Raw genomic sequence first — 16789 nt, 5'->3', positions numbered from 1 at the left:
CAGCCTTCTCCCCATGACTGTGCATGCAGAGATAGCTGTCAGTCACTGATAGGACCGCCTCCTGGACTCCAAAGCCCGCAACAGGTTTACGCTGGGTTCACATTACGTTTTTGCCCTATGTTTAAAGGGGTTCTGCAGTTTTTTTAATCTAATGATCTATCCTCTGGGACCCCTGCCGATCAGCTGTTTGAGAAGGCAGCGGCGCTGGCAGTAGCGCCGCCTTCTCGCTATTTACCGCCCAGAGCTTAGAACAGAGCTTAGCCCCGCCCAGGCCATTGATACTAGTCGTGACGTCACTGGGCCTGCGGTAAACAGCGAGAAGGCCACTGCCTTGTCAAACAGCTGATCGGCAGGGGTCCTGGGTGTCGGACCCCACCGATCAGATGCTGATGATCTATCCAGAGGATACTGCAGAACCCCTTTAACTTATACATGGGGGGGGGGGGGGGGGGAGTCCAGCAAAAAATGTATATGTTAGGCTACATGCACTCGACCATATGTGTTTTGCGGTCCATAATTTGCGGATCCGCAAAAAAAATGGATGACATCCATGTGCCATCCGTTTTTTGGGGGGAGATTCCATTGTAACAATGCCTAAAACGGACAAGAATAGGACATGTTATAATTTTTTTTGCGGGGCTACGGAATGGACATACTGATGCAGACAGCAAATTGCGGATCTGCAAAACACAGATGGCGCTCATGTGCCTTCTGCAATTAACGGAACAGGAGGCCTATTATAGAAATGCCTATTCTTGTCCGCAAAACGGACAAGAATAGGGCAGTACTCATAATTTTGCGGGGCCACGGAACGGAGCAACGGATGCGGACAGCACACAGAGTGCTGTCTGCATCTTTTGTGGACCCATTGAAATGAATGGTTCCGTATACGGACCGTATGCAGAACACAAAATATGTTCGTATGAACGACCCCTAAGGGCTCAACTTCAAAATGAATATAGGAGCACCGCGCACCTCCACTAAACTTCTATGCGCTGAGGTAGGAGGATAAGATCTGGGAGAAGGATTTACCTTATTCTCTTTGTAGGTCCTCCCCGCGACTGCTAGTAAGTCCGCTTGTGGAGTGGTTTAGATTTTTGTTACTTTTCTTCAGAGGGCTTCAGGGATCTCCGCTGGTGATAGGCAAAGTTCTTTTTAGGATCTTTTACAAAGCTCGCCCCGGCCGGTGGCGCAGCTTTTACTTTTGTATTTCGCTCACGCTCGCAGAATGGAGCGGGTGACGTCACCAGAGCTACGGTTCCTCTCAGACACCAAAACAAGATTATCCAACGCGTTTCTAGCACTACGGTGCTCTTCGTCAGGGATTCGTTTAGGTGCCATCTTTGTCTATCTTTTATCAGCTGCGGTCCTTGTCTGTTTAACCCTTACCCTGCTGTAGTGTATTTAATCAAACCCAAATAATTCAATTTCTTTGTTTAACCCCCTTGGTTCTATTGTGTCCATGTTAAAGATCGACTGTGTTTCCTTTTTTGACATATATTTGATGTAATCTCTTCCACGTATGTCCACCTTAACTATTTCAACCCCACAAAATGAGGAGCCCTCAAACCTACCTCTATGCTGTTCTCTATAATGTCTAGAATAGCGGGTGGTCATCTACTTACTGCTCACTTATTCTCTTCTTCAATAATCTCTTGGTACGGCCTATATAGATCTTTTGGCATGGGCATTCAATGGCACAGATGACCCCTTTTGTGTTACAAGATATATGGTCTTTTATTTGGAATTTATATGTGCCACTTTTATTTTCTATATGTATCCGCTTTTTATTTTGTGTCTGCCTACATCCAGCACATTTTTTTATTTTTTTTCCCCTGATCCCTGAAGCCCTCTGAAGAAAAATAACAAAAATCTAAACCACTCCACAAGCGGACTTACTAGCAGTCGCGGGGAGGACCTACAAAGAGAATAAGGTAAATCCTTCTCCCAGATCTTATCCTCCTACCTCAGCGCATAGAAGTTTAGTGGAGGTGCGCGGTGCTCCTATATTCATTTTGAAGTTGTTTCCTGTTTGTAATCACAGCGGAGGTACGGAGCTGTTTTGGAACACTGCTGCAGAATTGTAACTAAGTAGCGCCGATGGATTGTGGTGTTGCCACACAGTAAATAGAGCCCTAAGGGCTGTTTCACACGAGTGGATGCCGTGCATAACATCCGCTGCGTGAATGACAGCCAAGCCCCGCTGCGGACAGCAGAGACACGGAGCACGCAGTGGTGCACCTACAGGGGGGGTCCAGCGGGTCTGGACCCCCCCTAGAACAACCAGCCCAATTATTATTTTTTTTATCTTTCAGGGCTGCACCGCCGATCACCACAGGTGGCGCGGCCCTGGATGTAATTGCGGCGGTGGTGGGGGGGGGGGGGGGCCGGGGGGGGCAGTAGGAGTACTAGGAGATGAGCGCTTCCATTGTGGAAGCGCTCAACTCCATATCTAATCCATCTGTATCGCCGTCCTTACGACAGCGATACAGATGCCTGTGCTGTGCTGCGGCAGGGGAGGGAGAGGTGTGTCCCTCCACTGTTCTTCTGATAGGCCGCAGAGGCCGTCATCATCGCGCGCCTGAGACGGGCAGCACTCAGCAGGGACACAGGCCGGAAGAGCCTGCATCGCATCGCTGCTGATGGAGGTAAGTATCAGTGTATTTTTTTTTTTTTTTTGAGGGGGGAGCTGGCACTATGGGGCATCTGGTGGTACTTTTTTTTTAGGTGGCACATTATTGGGGGGCGGCACCATGGGGGAGAGGAGCACTATGGGGGCTCTAAAGGGGCTTTTTTTTTTACACATTATGGGGGGCACTATAGGGGAGAACGGCACTAGGGGGCACCTGGTGGCACTATAGGGGCATTATTTGGGGGGCACCATGGGGGCTCTAAAGGGGCTTTTTTTTTATACACATTATGGGGGGCACTATAGGGGAGAACGGCACTATGGGGCATCTGGTGGCACTATAGGGGCATTATTTGGGGGCACTATGGGGAAGTGGGGGTTCTAAAGGGGCCTTTTTTTCTTATTGGCACATGGGGGCATAATGGCATCTGGTGGCACTAAGGGGGCATTTTTTACTGGCACATTATGGGAGGCACTATAGGGGAGGGCGGCACTATGGAGGAGTGGAGCACTATTGGGGCATATGGTGGCACTTTGAAGGGGCATTTTTTACTGGCACATTATGGGGCGGCACCATGGGGGAGAGGAGCACTATGGGGGCATCTGGGGGGTCTAAAGGGGCTTTTTTTTATTGACATATTATGGGGGCACTATAGGGGAGAATGGCACTATGGGGCATCTGGTGGCACTATAGGGGCATTATTTGGGGGCACTAAGGGGAAGTGGGGGCTCTAAACGGGCCTTTATTCTTATTGGCACATTATGGGGGCATTATGGCATCTGGTGGCACTAAGGGGGCATTTTTTACTGGCACATTATGGGAGGCACTATAGGGGAGGGCGGCACTATGGAGGAGTGGAGCACTATTGGGGCATATGGTGGCACTTTGAAGGGGCATTTTTTACTGGCACATTATGGGGCGGCACCATGGGGGAGAGGAGCACTATGGGGGCATCTGGGGGGTCTAAAGGGGCTTTTTTTTTATTGACATATTATGGGGGCACTATAGGGGAGAATGGCACTATGGGGCATCTGGTGGCACTATAGGGGCATTATTTGGGGGCACTAAGGGGAAGTGGGGGCTCTAAACGGGCCTTTATTCTTATTGGCACATTATGGGGGCATTATGGCATCTGGTGGCACTAAGGGGGCATTTTTTACTGGCACATTATGGGAGGCACTATAGGGGAGGGCGGCACTATGGAGGAGTGGAGCACTATTGGGGCATATGGTGGCACTTTGAAGGGGCATTTTTTACTGGCACATTATGGGGCGGCACCATGGGGGAGAGGAGCACTATGGGGGCATCTGGGGGGTCTAAAGGGGCTTTTTTTTATTGACATATTATGGGGGCACTATAGGGGAGAATGGCACTATGGGGCATCTGGTGGCACTATAGGGGCATTATTTGGGGGCACTAAGGGGAAGTGGGGGCTCTAAACGGGCCTTTATTCTTATTGGCACATTATGGGGGCATTATGGCATCTGGTGGCACTAAGGGGGCATTTTTTACTGGCACATTATGGGAGGCACTATAGGGGAGGGCGGCACTATGGAGGAGTGGAGCACTATTGGGGCATATGGTGGCACTTTGAAGGGGCATTTTTTACTGGCACATTATGGGGCGGCACCATGGGGGAGAGGAGCACTATGGGGGCATCTGGGGGGTCTAAAGGGGCTTTTTTTTATTGACATATTATGGGGGCACTATAGGGGAGAATGGCACTATGGGGCATCTGGTGGCACTATAGGGGCATTATTTGGGGGCACTAAGGGGAAGTGGGGGCTCTAAACGGGCCTTTATTCTTATTGGCACATTATGGGGGCATTATGGCATCTGGTGGCACTAAGGGGGCATTTTTTACTGGCACATTATGGGAGGCACTATAGGGGAGGGTGGCACTATGGAGGAGTGGAGCACTATTGGGGCATATGGTGGCACTTTGAAGGGGCATTTTTTACTGGCACATTATGGGGCGGCACCATGGGGGAGAGGAGCACTATGGGGGCATCTGGGGGGTCTAAAGGGGCTTTTTTTTATTGACATATTATGGGGGCACTATGGGGGAGAATGACACTATGGGGCATCTGGTGGCACTATAGGGGTATTATTTGGGGGCACTAAGGGGAAGTGGGGGCTCTAAACGGGCCTTTATTCTTATTGGCACATTATGGGGGCATTTTTTACTGGCACATTATGGGGCGGCACCATGGGGGAGAGGAGCACTATGGGGGCATCTGGGGGGTCTAAAGGGGCTTTTTTTTATTGACATATTATGGGGGCACTATAGGGGAGAATGACACTATGGGGCATCTGGTGGCACTATAGGGGCATTATTTGGGGGCACTAAGGGGAAGTGGGGGCTCTAAAGGGGCCTTTATTCTTATTGGCACATTATGGGGGCATTATAGCATCTGGTGGCACTAAGGGGGCATTTTTTTACTGGCACATTATGGTAGGCACTATAGGGGAGAGCGGCACTATGGGGGAGTGGAGCACTATTGGGGCATATGGTGGCACTTAGAAGGGGCATTTTTTACTGGCATATTATGGGGGACACTATGGGGAAGGGGGAGAGGAGCACTATGAGGGCATTTACTGGGGCACTATATAGGGGTATTTTATACTGGCATACATTATGGGGACATTAGCTCAACAGCGGGCACTAAGTGGGGGTATTTCATGTACTGTCATATTGTAGGGAGAATTATTAGTACTAGGAGGTATTATGTGGAGCTTTGCTAATACTGGGGGGATATGAGGAACATGATTACTAGTATGGGCACTATAGGGGCATTATTACTACTAAGTGTGCTCTCTGGCAGAGAATTATTTCTATTTTGGGGAGCCCTGTTACTTTGGGCGGCACCCTGCCACAGTATCAGCTTAGCACAATAATTTTTGGGGGACATTATCTTTATACTATTAGTGTCTGGGCGCAGTTATTTTTTTAGAGCACTGTGTGCCAATAATTGTTGAAGGGGGCACTATCTGTGTGGTAGCAGTATTTCCAGGGGGACTGTTTCTGCAGTATAGTATTGGGGGCACAGCGGGCACAGTATTGGGGGCACTATCTGTGTGGTAGTAGTATTTCCAGGGGGACTGTTTCTGCAGTATAGTATTGGGGGCACAGCGGGCACAGTATTGGGGGTGGCAGGAAAGGGTGTTCAGAAGATGTGAAGATGATGGAAATGTGGGAAACTAATGTCTGTGTGTTAATCTCTGTAGAGATGGGAGATGGCTGAAAAATCATCATGGCGGTCTGGTCTGAATGGAGAAGATGAGGAAAGAGAACGTCTACAACAAAGGTGACATCACTGGATGTAGGAGGTATGTGACGCTATGTAGGAGAGGAGATGCTTCGGCTCCATCCCCTGCCATTTGCAGAAGGAGGATTCAGAGCTGGGTGAGGACGGCCAAAGGGGGCAGCAGGCCACGGGCGGGTGGCAGATGGTAGGGGGAACCACAAGCCTGTAGGAGAGCGGAGGAGCTTCCTGGCTGTAGCCTGCTGTCCATTGTATAATGTGAAGCAGGCAGTGCAGCCAGGACAGGCCTCCCCTCTCCATATGATGTGTAGAGACAGGCCGCAACTATAGAATGTCAGCTGTACAGTGTTTGTTGGGAGTGGCCTATTATATGTAGGAGGGGCTTTTAATAATGGGCGGGGCCAAAAATGTGGCGCCCTTCGCGCGCTGCATTGTTGTTTTCCTGCAGGGCTTTTAGAATCGCCAAGTAAAAGAATCAGCGCAACACACTACACCCCTTCCCTGCATTTTTAAATATAAAGGGGGCTTTGAAAAATTGAATTAGCACAGCGCACTACACATGCCACATTTTTTTGCCTTTCGGACCCCCCTAGACAAAATTCCTGGGTGCTCCCCTGCGGAGCAGTAACATGACTGATAATGCTCCGTGCCTCTCTGTGATCTTTTTACTACAAAATGACAGTGAGATAAAGTTGTCACTGTGATTTTGTAGTAAAAAGATCCCAGAGAGGCACGGAGCGCTATCAGTCATGTCAGTGCTCCGTGTCTCTGCTGTCCGGAACGGGGCTTGGCTCTCTTTCACGCAGCGGATTCCACGCACGGGATCCGCTCGTGTTAAACAGCCCTAAGGCATCCGTCAGAGACATCTGTTTTAATGTGTTTTGAAATTGCTTAAAGGGGTTATACAATCCTATAAAATGCCCCTCCATACGCCGGGCCCCTCACAGGGAATATACTTACCTGGGTCCCCGCACCACCGCTGCTGCTTCTCCCCGTGCTCAGGTGGAAACATCCAGTGTCCACAGCCAATGGCAGGAGGGGACGGGGACGAGCCTCCCTAGCATGACGGGTGTGGGGACCAGGAGCAGATCCAGGTAAGTATATTCAGTGTGGGGGGCCCGGCATATTGGGGGAGATTTTTATAGGATTGGATAACCCCTTTAACTTAAGCCAAAAATGTGCTGTGAACCCAGCCTTATGCCTCATGCACACGACTGTTGTTTTATTAAGTGTCCGTTGTTCAGTGTTTCGTGATTTTCTGTGGACCCATTGACTTTCAATGGGTCCGTTGAAAACTCGGCTAATGCACCGTTTGTCATCCGCGTCCGTGATCCGTGGTTCCAGTCCGTCAAAAAAATATAACCTGCCCTATTATTTTCGCGGAAAACGGTTTGCGGACCCATTCAAGGCAATGGGACCGCTAGAAAACACGGAGGCACACAAGATTGTCATCCGCGTCCGCGTCCGTTTTTTTCCTATCATTTGCATGGCAAACCTGTCTTAGATTTTTTTTTAACATTCCTTTATGTCTGGTGATCCTCCAAAAATAAAGGAAGACACACGGAAACGAAAACGGAAACGGATCACGGAACAACAGAACCCCATTTTGTGGAACGGAACACAACAACGGTCGTGTGCATGAGGCCTTAAAGGGACCCTGTCATCAACTTTACGCTGTCCATACTAACGACAGTATAAAGTAGAGACAGGTGAGATGATTTCAGCGGTCTGTCATTTATAAGTTAAAAGTAAGTGGTTGCCGAGAACCAACATCACAATCCTTGCAGACTAAGCCTGGAAAAGAGTCCGGCCACCTGAGAAGAGTCCTGGTTATTAATTCTTGCTCTCCTCGCCCACCTGCTGATGGCTGACAGTCTTCTACCTAGTTTTCTCTCTTTCTCTCTAGGAGAGAACTGACAATCATCAGCAGATGGTGAGAGAGCAGGAGATTAGGAATAACCATGACTCTTCTCAGGTAGATGTGACTCTTCTCAAGGCCTGGGCTGTAATGATTATGATGCTGATTCTCAGCAACCACTGAGCAACCACAACCACAACCAACCACTCAGCAACCACACCGCTGACATCAGCATTTATGTCAGTATTTTATCCTGCCCTCAGTGAGGTCAGCATAAAAATGATGACAGGTTCCCTTTAAGTGATTAGAAAAACAAGTTTTCTTGACTCTTAGGGCTCATGCACACGACAGTATTTTGCGTTCAGTATACTGGCCGTTTTTGTAGTTCAGTATGCGGAACATATACTGAACCATTCATTTCAATGGTTCAGCAAAAAATACTGAAGTGTCTCCGTGTGCATTCCGTTTCAGTATTTCAGTATTTCCGTACCGTGAAAAGATAGAACATGTCCTATTCTTGTCCGCAAATCACGGTGCTTGGCTCCATTCAAGTCAATGGGTCCGCAAAAAAAACGGAACACATACGGAAATGCATCCGTATGTCTTCCGTTTCCGTTCCGTTTTTTGCTGAACCATCTATTGAAACTGTTATGCCCAGCCCAATTTCATCTATGTAATTACTGTATACTGTATATGCCATACGGAAAAACGGAACGGAAAAACGGAACAGAAACGGAAACACAACGGAAAAAAAAAACGGAACAACGGATCCGTGAAAAACGGACCGCAAAACACTGAAAAAGCCATACGGTCGTGTGCATGAGGCCTTATTGTATTGCGGAATACGTGTGAAAAAACTGCGCCGTAGTACAGCACCAGCAAAGGGTATGGGATTACACAAATCTCACGAACAATGCAGATTTTTTCTGTGCAGAACTTGACCCACATTGCGGTTTTCAAATTTAATACCATGTCAATTCTGTTTGTGATCTTAGCTGCGGATTTCACTCTTTTCAATGGAAGGATGAGATCGACGGCAAAACTGCATCAAGTCCGCACCAAAAACCGCTGTTAGAAATTGTGGATTTTGGTGCAGATATGCTACAGGAACGCACATAAATCATCATGGAAATTCAGGCGGATCTTATGTGCATTCACCCACACCGGTGTGCAGGGTACCACAGTGCAGATCTGTGTGCTGACGTCTACAAGAAATCTGCACCAAAACCGCACATAAATCTGCACTATATATTGTGGTTTTGTTTTTTGGGGGATTTTCTGTTTGTTAACCCCATTGAAGTGTATGGGGGAAAACCACTCTACAGAAGGTGCGGAATCGCACAAACAACTGACATGATGTGAATTTTCATATCCGCACAGCAGGTCAATTTCTGCACCTAGGAAAAAAAATCTAATTGTACGTGAGATTTGTCAGATCATATTCACTTTGCTGGAACTGTATTAAACTGCGTTTTTTTTTTCCGTACAAACGCTGCGCAGAAAACGCACATAATCTGCATAGTTTGCAGGCAGCCTTATACAATAAATATATATCAATCTGCTCAGCTCCTCCTGCGCTATAACATGGTGCCTGCAGATTGCATTTTCAATGTGGCAGGTTCTCTTCAAAGCGCATCTGTCAGCAGTTTTGTTCCTATGACACTGGCTGACCTGTTACATGTGCACTTGGCAGCTGAAGGCATCTGTGTTGGTCCCATGTTCATATGTGCCTGCATTGCTGAGAAAAATGTAATGTAATATATGCAAATGATCCTCTAGTGATCCTCTAGGAGCAACGGGGGCGTTGCCATTACACCTAGAGACTCTGCTCTCTCTGCAACTGCCACGCCCTCTGCACTTTGATTGACAGGACCAGGCATTGAAAGTGTCATAATGCCTGGCCTTGTCAATCAAAGTGCAGAGGGCGCAGCAGTTGCAGAGAGAGCAGAGCCTCTAGGTGTAATGACTATTTATTTTACAAACTTGGATACCCTGCACATGTAGAGGCACTTTTGCTATATTTACATTTAGCCAGATGACTATTGGTTGCCTACTCTTGACATGTGCATTGTGATTTTATTAGTCTCAACTTACTTGAGACATATAGAGAAAAGACAGATAGCCATGCAAGAAACTGCCACCTGAATAAAAGCAGTGAACATAAAAGAATAAACACAAGCATAGCACACCATCGGTCGACTGTTGATATTTTTAAACATAGTAGGTTAGGTTTAAGTATTCACCAAACATTTAAAAATAACTATTAAAAGTTAAATTTTAAGTTAGTAAGTTGAGACTAATAAAATCACAATGCACATGTCATGAGTAGGCAACCAATAGTCATCTGACTAAATGTAAATATAGGTGTAACGACAACGCCCCCGTTGCTCCTAGAGGCTCATTTGCATATATTAAAACTTCACTTCATTTTTCTCAGCAATGCGGGCACATATGAACATGGGACCAACGCAGATGCCCTTTTAGGGCGTGGTTCACAAGCGACTGATCAGTGGCGGATTTGCTGTCGTGGATTATCTGATCTGCAGCATGTCAATTTCTACTGTGGATTCCATTGCGGATTTAACCCTTTCCAATGCAAAGAATGACACTGCATGTAATCTACAGCTTTTCTGCAACACAATCCGCAGTGTGTCGGAGCACCTTTTTGATGCGTTTTTTTCCCCTGCTGCAGATTAGAAGCAGAAAATCCCCAGCTAATCATTCCCTTGTGAACCCAGCCTTAAAGGGCTGCGCCAAAGACAGAGGAAACATTTATACCACAAGAACAGGGGTCCCATGCACCGTATGAATGGAGCGGCATCAAGCATGTGCGCTGCTGCTCCATTCATTCTCTAAGGCAGGGATCAGCAACCTTCGGCACTCCAGCTGCTGTGAAACTACAACTCCCAGCATACACACTTTCTTGGCTGCTCTTGTAACTCCCATATAATTGGAAGGAGGATTCTGGGAGTCGTAGTTTCTGAACAGCTGGATTGGCGGTGGTTGCTGATCCCTGTTCTGTGGGATTGCTGGATAACAGGGTGCTATTCTACCTCCGGCAGTCCCATTCAGAACAAGTGGAGTGGCTGCATTCATACGTGGCACGGGCCCCCTGTTTCTTGTGATTGGGCTTAGACCACTGTTGATCACATACTTATCCTTTGTCCAGTGGATAGGGAATAAGATTCTATCCTTTTAAAACATAGACACACATTGGGACCCATGATGGATCTCATGCATAGTCCCTTATTATGGCTTCATATGGCTTGTGAGATGGAACCGCTTCTATACAGTATATCAGCATGAAAAATCATGCCACGTTCCACTGGATTCCATAAGTTTGGAGCAGTGTTGAGCGAAGCGAGCTTCAGATGCTTCATCCGAAGTCGCTTCGTTCAAAACTTTGGAATAATACTGTACAGAGATCCGTCTCCATACAGTATTAGAATGTATGGGCTCTGATGAGCCGAAGTAAGTTATTCGCAAAGTGGCGCGTGACTTCTTTGAATAACTTTGGTAATGGATTTTTAAAGTGGAAAACCACTTTAAAACTTGAAACCGAACTCGGCTTCGATTCTGACTAGTACCTCGAAGCCGAGTTCGGTCTCAAGCCTTAAAGTGGTTTTCCACTTTAAAAATCAACTATCGAAGTTATTCAACAAAGTCACGCGCGACTTTGCAAATAACTAACTTCGGCTCACGGGAGCCCATACATTCTAATACTGTACGGAGACGAATCTCCATACAGTATTATTCCAAAGTTTTGAACGAAGCGACTTTGGATGAAGCATCTGAAGCTCGCTTCGCTCAACACTAGTTTGGAGGTATAAGGAAGCATGGCTTCTACCTGTACGGACCTCTGGGCACACCGCTCAGCTTTCGGGTGCTTCACACGCAGCAGATTTTGTTGCAGAAAATTTCTGCAACCGAAAATCTGTTCCGTCCATCTGAATGGGGTTGTTCTGGCAGCAAGGACATGGATATCTGCAGGCCGCATTCAGAAGAACGGAGCTGATTGTCAGTCGTGTGAAGTCGACTTCACGCGCTGCATATGTTGTCACAGAATTTTTTTACGCAACCGAAAATATGTTCCATTCATTGGAATGGGGCGGCAAGCACATGGATTTCTGCAGGCCCCGTGCAGGTGAATGGAATCGATTTTCAGTCACGTAAAAACAATTCTGCAACAAAAGTCTGTGAAGTGGCAGACTAGTATGGGGAGCTGCAATACGGGTACATTCCTTTAATTAACGCAAACATTTTGCTTCCATGTATTGGTACCAGGTCTATGTTAATGCCACACAGTTAATGTTTTAATTTTTTTATTAGCCTTTTTTTTTTTTTATTTCTCCCCCAACTCAAGTTACATTAACAAGATTAAAAATGTGCCCCTTTTTTCTCAACACTCAGTGAAGAGTTAAGAAAAAAATGACCTGAAAAGAAAATCGGAGGCATTGCCCTAAAATCTGACCATCCCTGATTTCAAGCACTAACTAGTAAAGTTGCTTCTATGCCCAGCAATGTTTGGATAAAATGACCATTAGGGTGCTGCCAAGCTACATTTTTTGGTTTGCTCTTTTTCAATTTTTTTTAATTTCTTATAAAAAAAAAATGCATCCAAACCTCGTCCTCCTTCAGTGAATAACTTCTGCCAACAATTTTTAAACTTAAATACCATTTTAAAACTTGGATACGAGGTACCAGCCGGTACCGAAGCCGACTTTGGATCCAAGTTCTAAAATGGTTTTCAAGTCTGGAAATCGAATTCCCGAAGTTATTCACCGATGTCCCACAAGACTTCGGTGATAACGTATTTCCCTCTCTGGAGCCCATACATTTGAATGCTGTACAGAAACGAATCTCCGTACAGCATTTAAACAAAGTTCTGAATAAATCGACTTCGGATCTTGGATCCGAAGCTCGATTCGCTCAACACTAGTGCTGACTATCAGTGCTTCTATGGGCAGTCAAAGGTGGTTGAAGTTTACATTTATTCTTTATTAAAGGGATATGCCCCCATTGTCTGAGATGGGAAACCCCTCTAAGTGTGTATATGTGTGTGTGTATATATATATATATATATATATATATATATATATACATATTTTAATTTTATTTTTTGATTGTGACACTTTTTTCACATAACTGAATGTTTTTGTTCCCCTCTGAGGAGGTTCAAGGTGACCGTATGCATCACCTGTATACCCAAGGAGCGTGACATGAAAGGAGCTTAAGGCCTTAGGCCTCATGCACATGAACCTATTTATGGTCCGTGTCCGAACCACATTTTTTGCAGATCACATATGGACCCAATCATTTCTATGGGTCCGCAAAGAAAAACAAACGTGTGCTGTCTGCATCCGTGTGGCCAGTACGTAAATTATAGAACCGGTCCTATTCTTGTCCGTTTTGCAGACAAGAATAGGCTTTTTACAGTGGGTCCCGTGAAAATTGTGGGATGCACACGAACCACATCCGTATTTGGTGGATCCTCAATTTTCGGACCGCAAAATGGATACGGCAGTGTACAGATGGTTTTAATCAAACAGTCAGGCCTTGTCCACATTTTCGTGTCAGTGTCACGACCGTCAAAAAAAGCGTACGTTTTTCATCCGTGAAGATGTCCGTGAAGGATCCATTTTTGGTCTGTGTGTCTATACCATCTGTAATTCACTGACGTTGCTTAGCTGAAAATTAATTTCCAAAGAATCTTCTATCAGTCTTCAGTGAAAAACGGAAGTACCACGGCTACCATCCGTGGTGTGTTCGTGATTTTCACAGACCCATAGACTTCAATGGGCGTCCTTGGTCCGCATCACGGATCAAAGTAGTGCATCTCTCCGAGATTTTTTTTTTCACTGGCCCACAGTCAGTAAAAAAAATGCTGAAATGTGAAGACACATTTTAATCAATGGGTACGTGTGCTGTCCGCATTTTCCAGTGAAAATGGAAAAGTGGACGAGGCCTCAGTGTTTGGCCAGTGGTTTCCATCAGTGACTGTGAGCACACACATATATAAGATATTAGGCCTCTTTCACACGACCGTATGGCTTTTTCAGTGTTTTGTGGTCCGTTTTTCATGGATCAATTGTTTCGTTTTTTGTTTCCGTTGTATTTCCCATTCTGTTCCGTTTTTCCATTCTGTTTTTCCGTATGGCATATACAGTATACAGTAATTACATAGAAAAAATTAGGCTGGGCATAAACGGAACGGATACGGAAGACATACGGATGCATTTCCGTATGTGTTCTGTTTTTTTGCGGACCCATTGACTTGAATGGAGCTACGGAACGTGATTTGCGGGCAATAATAGGACATGTTCTATCTTTCAACGGAACGGAAAAACGGAAATGGAATGCATACGGAGTACATTCCGTTTTTTTGGCGGAACCATTGAAATGAATGGTTCCGTATACGGAACGCAAAAAACGGCCCATAAACGGAAAAACGGTCGTGTGAAAGAGGCCTGATAGAAAGATTAGGACCTCTTCAGTGTATTAGACTGAAACCTGGTTTTGGCTCATAATCACTGGCGTGTAAATAAGGCCTAAAACCATAGCATTGCTTAGAAGAGGCATCCTCAAACTGCGGCCCTCCAGCTGTTGCAAAACTACAACTCCCAGCATGCCCGAACAGCCTACAGGTATCAGCCTACAGCAGGGCATTGTGGGAGTTGTAGTTTTACAACAGTTGGAGGGCCGCAGTTTGAGGATGCCTGGCTTAGAATCTACCATGTGTATGGAACCTGCACTGTGACACAAAACACAGTATTACACCCCTCTAGGCACTCCATTAACCCCTTAGTGACCACCCATACGTGTTTTTACTGACGTAAACAAAGGGGGTTTTAGCTAAACAGCTGGCTTTAATCAATCATTACATGTACTTAAAATGGTGTATTAAAAACTATAATTTGTCCTGCAAAAAATAAGACCTCCTACAAGTACATTTATGAAAAAACAAAAAAGTTCTTGCTTTTGGAATGCAATTTTTTAAAAATGTGCTTGGTCACTAAGGGGTTAAAAGCATTCTGTATAAACCACAGTGCAGACTTCTAATTGAAAACAATGGGAGATGGATTCCACTCAGATTTTGGTGTGGAAAATGCTGCAAAAACTACATGAAAAATCCATTGTGTCAACATAACCTTAGGGTAGTGTTGCAGACATTTCTGCCACTAAAAATCACTTCCATTCATCTGATGTGAATCTGTTTTGGCACCAAATACCTGGATTTCTGCAAGCCCCATTTGGGACAGTTACAGAAATGTCGGCAGCAACATCTGCCAAGAGTGAATTCAGCCTGACACTGCCGCTCACAAGTCAATTACAACTAGATGTAGGAGCTGACAGCAGCATACGTCAACTGGCTGCTGCCAAAAATCTGAGATTGGCTTCCACTTGTTTACAGTAGTTTCACACCTCCTCCATTTAAAGGCTGTGTACACCTTTAGGGCATTTTTTTTATTATTGTATTGTACTCATTTTTAATTAAAAATCATTTTTTCATTTGGTCTTTATTAAAAATGTTGATCCCCTTTCTCTGTACAGCCTTGAGATTCTCTAGTAGCAGGCTCTGTATTTTTGCTCTTTCAGTCAGGCAGCTCAGCTGACGGCTCCTTACCTCTGACCTCATAAACACTCATTATAGCTCACTTTTTATTTTACTGATAAGGGTACTTTCACACTTCCGTTGTTTGATTCCGGCAGGCAGTTCCGTTTTTATTCTGACTGATCAGGCATTTTTCAGACTGATCAGGATCCTGATCAGTCAGAAAAATGCATTGCAATACCGGATCCGTTTTTCCAGTGTCATCAGGCAAAACGGATCTGGTATTTATTTTTTTCTAATTTTTAAAGGTCTGCGCATGCGCAGACCGGAAGGACGGATCCGGCATTCCGGTATTTTGAATGCAGTATCCGGCATTAATACATTCCTATGGAAAAAAATGCCGGATCCGGCATTCAGGCAAGCCTTCAGTTTTTTTCGCCGGAGATAAAACCGTAGCATGCTACGGTTTTCTCTTTTGCCTGATCAGTCAAAATGACTGAACTGAAGACATCCTGAACGGATTTCTCTCCATTCAGAATGCATGGGGATTTGCCTGATCAGTTCTTTTCCGGTACAGAGTCCCTGTGACGGAATTCTATGCAGGAAAAGAAAAACGCTAGTGTGAAAGTACCCTAAGAAGGTGGCTTAAATGTTTATGACCTTTTATTTATTTACCAATAAAGTTTATTAGATGACCGGTACAAAGTACCATTCACACAGCTCGACAGTTAACCCTTTGTGACAGAACAGCTGAATATTTTTTTTAAAATAAAGACCAATTATTATTATTTTTTAGCCCAAAATAAGTAAAATTAAATCATTAAAAAATTGCCCCCAAAGGTGTACATAGCCTTTAATTGATATGGCATTTCTCTGCAAAGTGGCCAGGTTCCCGCCAGATCCCATTATAGTCAATACGGCCCAGGGGTGAATGGCATTATATGGATCTGGTAAAGTCCACCAGGCTCTTCTCTGCCAGAAGAGCCTGGAGAATTAGTTAAGAGGAGGTGTTAATCTACCCTTGGCTATCAAGCAGAATACATTGCAGTATTGCATATTGTGTAAGGCTACTTTCACACATGCAGTACAGCTTTCTGGCATAGAATGCTGGGAATCAGCCGGACAAAGACCTTCGGTTTGCTGGGTTGCGGATAGATCTCCGCTGGACCCCATTATAGTTAATGGGACCGGCGGGCATTTGGGTAGCATGCGGGAATGCCAGATCCAGACGACTCCGGCAAGCTATTCTCTGACGGAATGCTGTGCCGCAGATGTGAAACTAACCTAACTCTGCTGTGTTATGGCTCTAAGCTCACCACATTTGTGCCTTATGTCAGACTTAAAAACAGTATATATTTCGGGCAAATTTACTAATGTGACTGCCTAGGCCTCGTTAGGGATGCGCCAAAATTCAATCATAAGCCTGCATCAAAGTTTAGAGTTATTTATCAAGCAAATGTGCTGAAATCCACTGTGCCCTGTG

Source organism: Bufo bufo, chromosome 6 (genome assembly GCF_905171765.1).
Source record: "Bufo bufo chromosome 6, aBufBuf1.1, whole genome shotgun sequence".
NCBI lineage: Eukaryota > Metazoa > Chordata > Amphibia > Anura > Bufonidae > Bufo > Bufo bufo.
The sequence above is the reverse complement of the archived record's forward strand: the minus strand, read 5'-3'. Positions refer to the sequence as shown.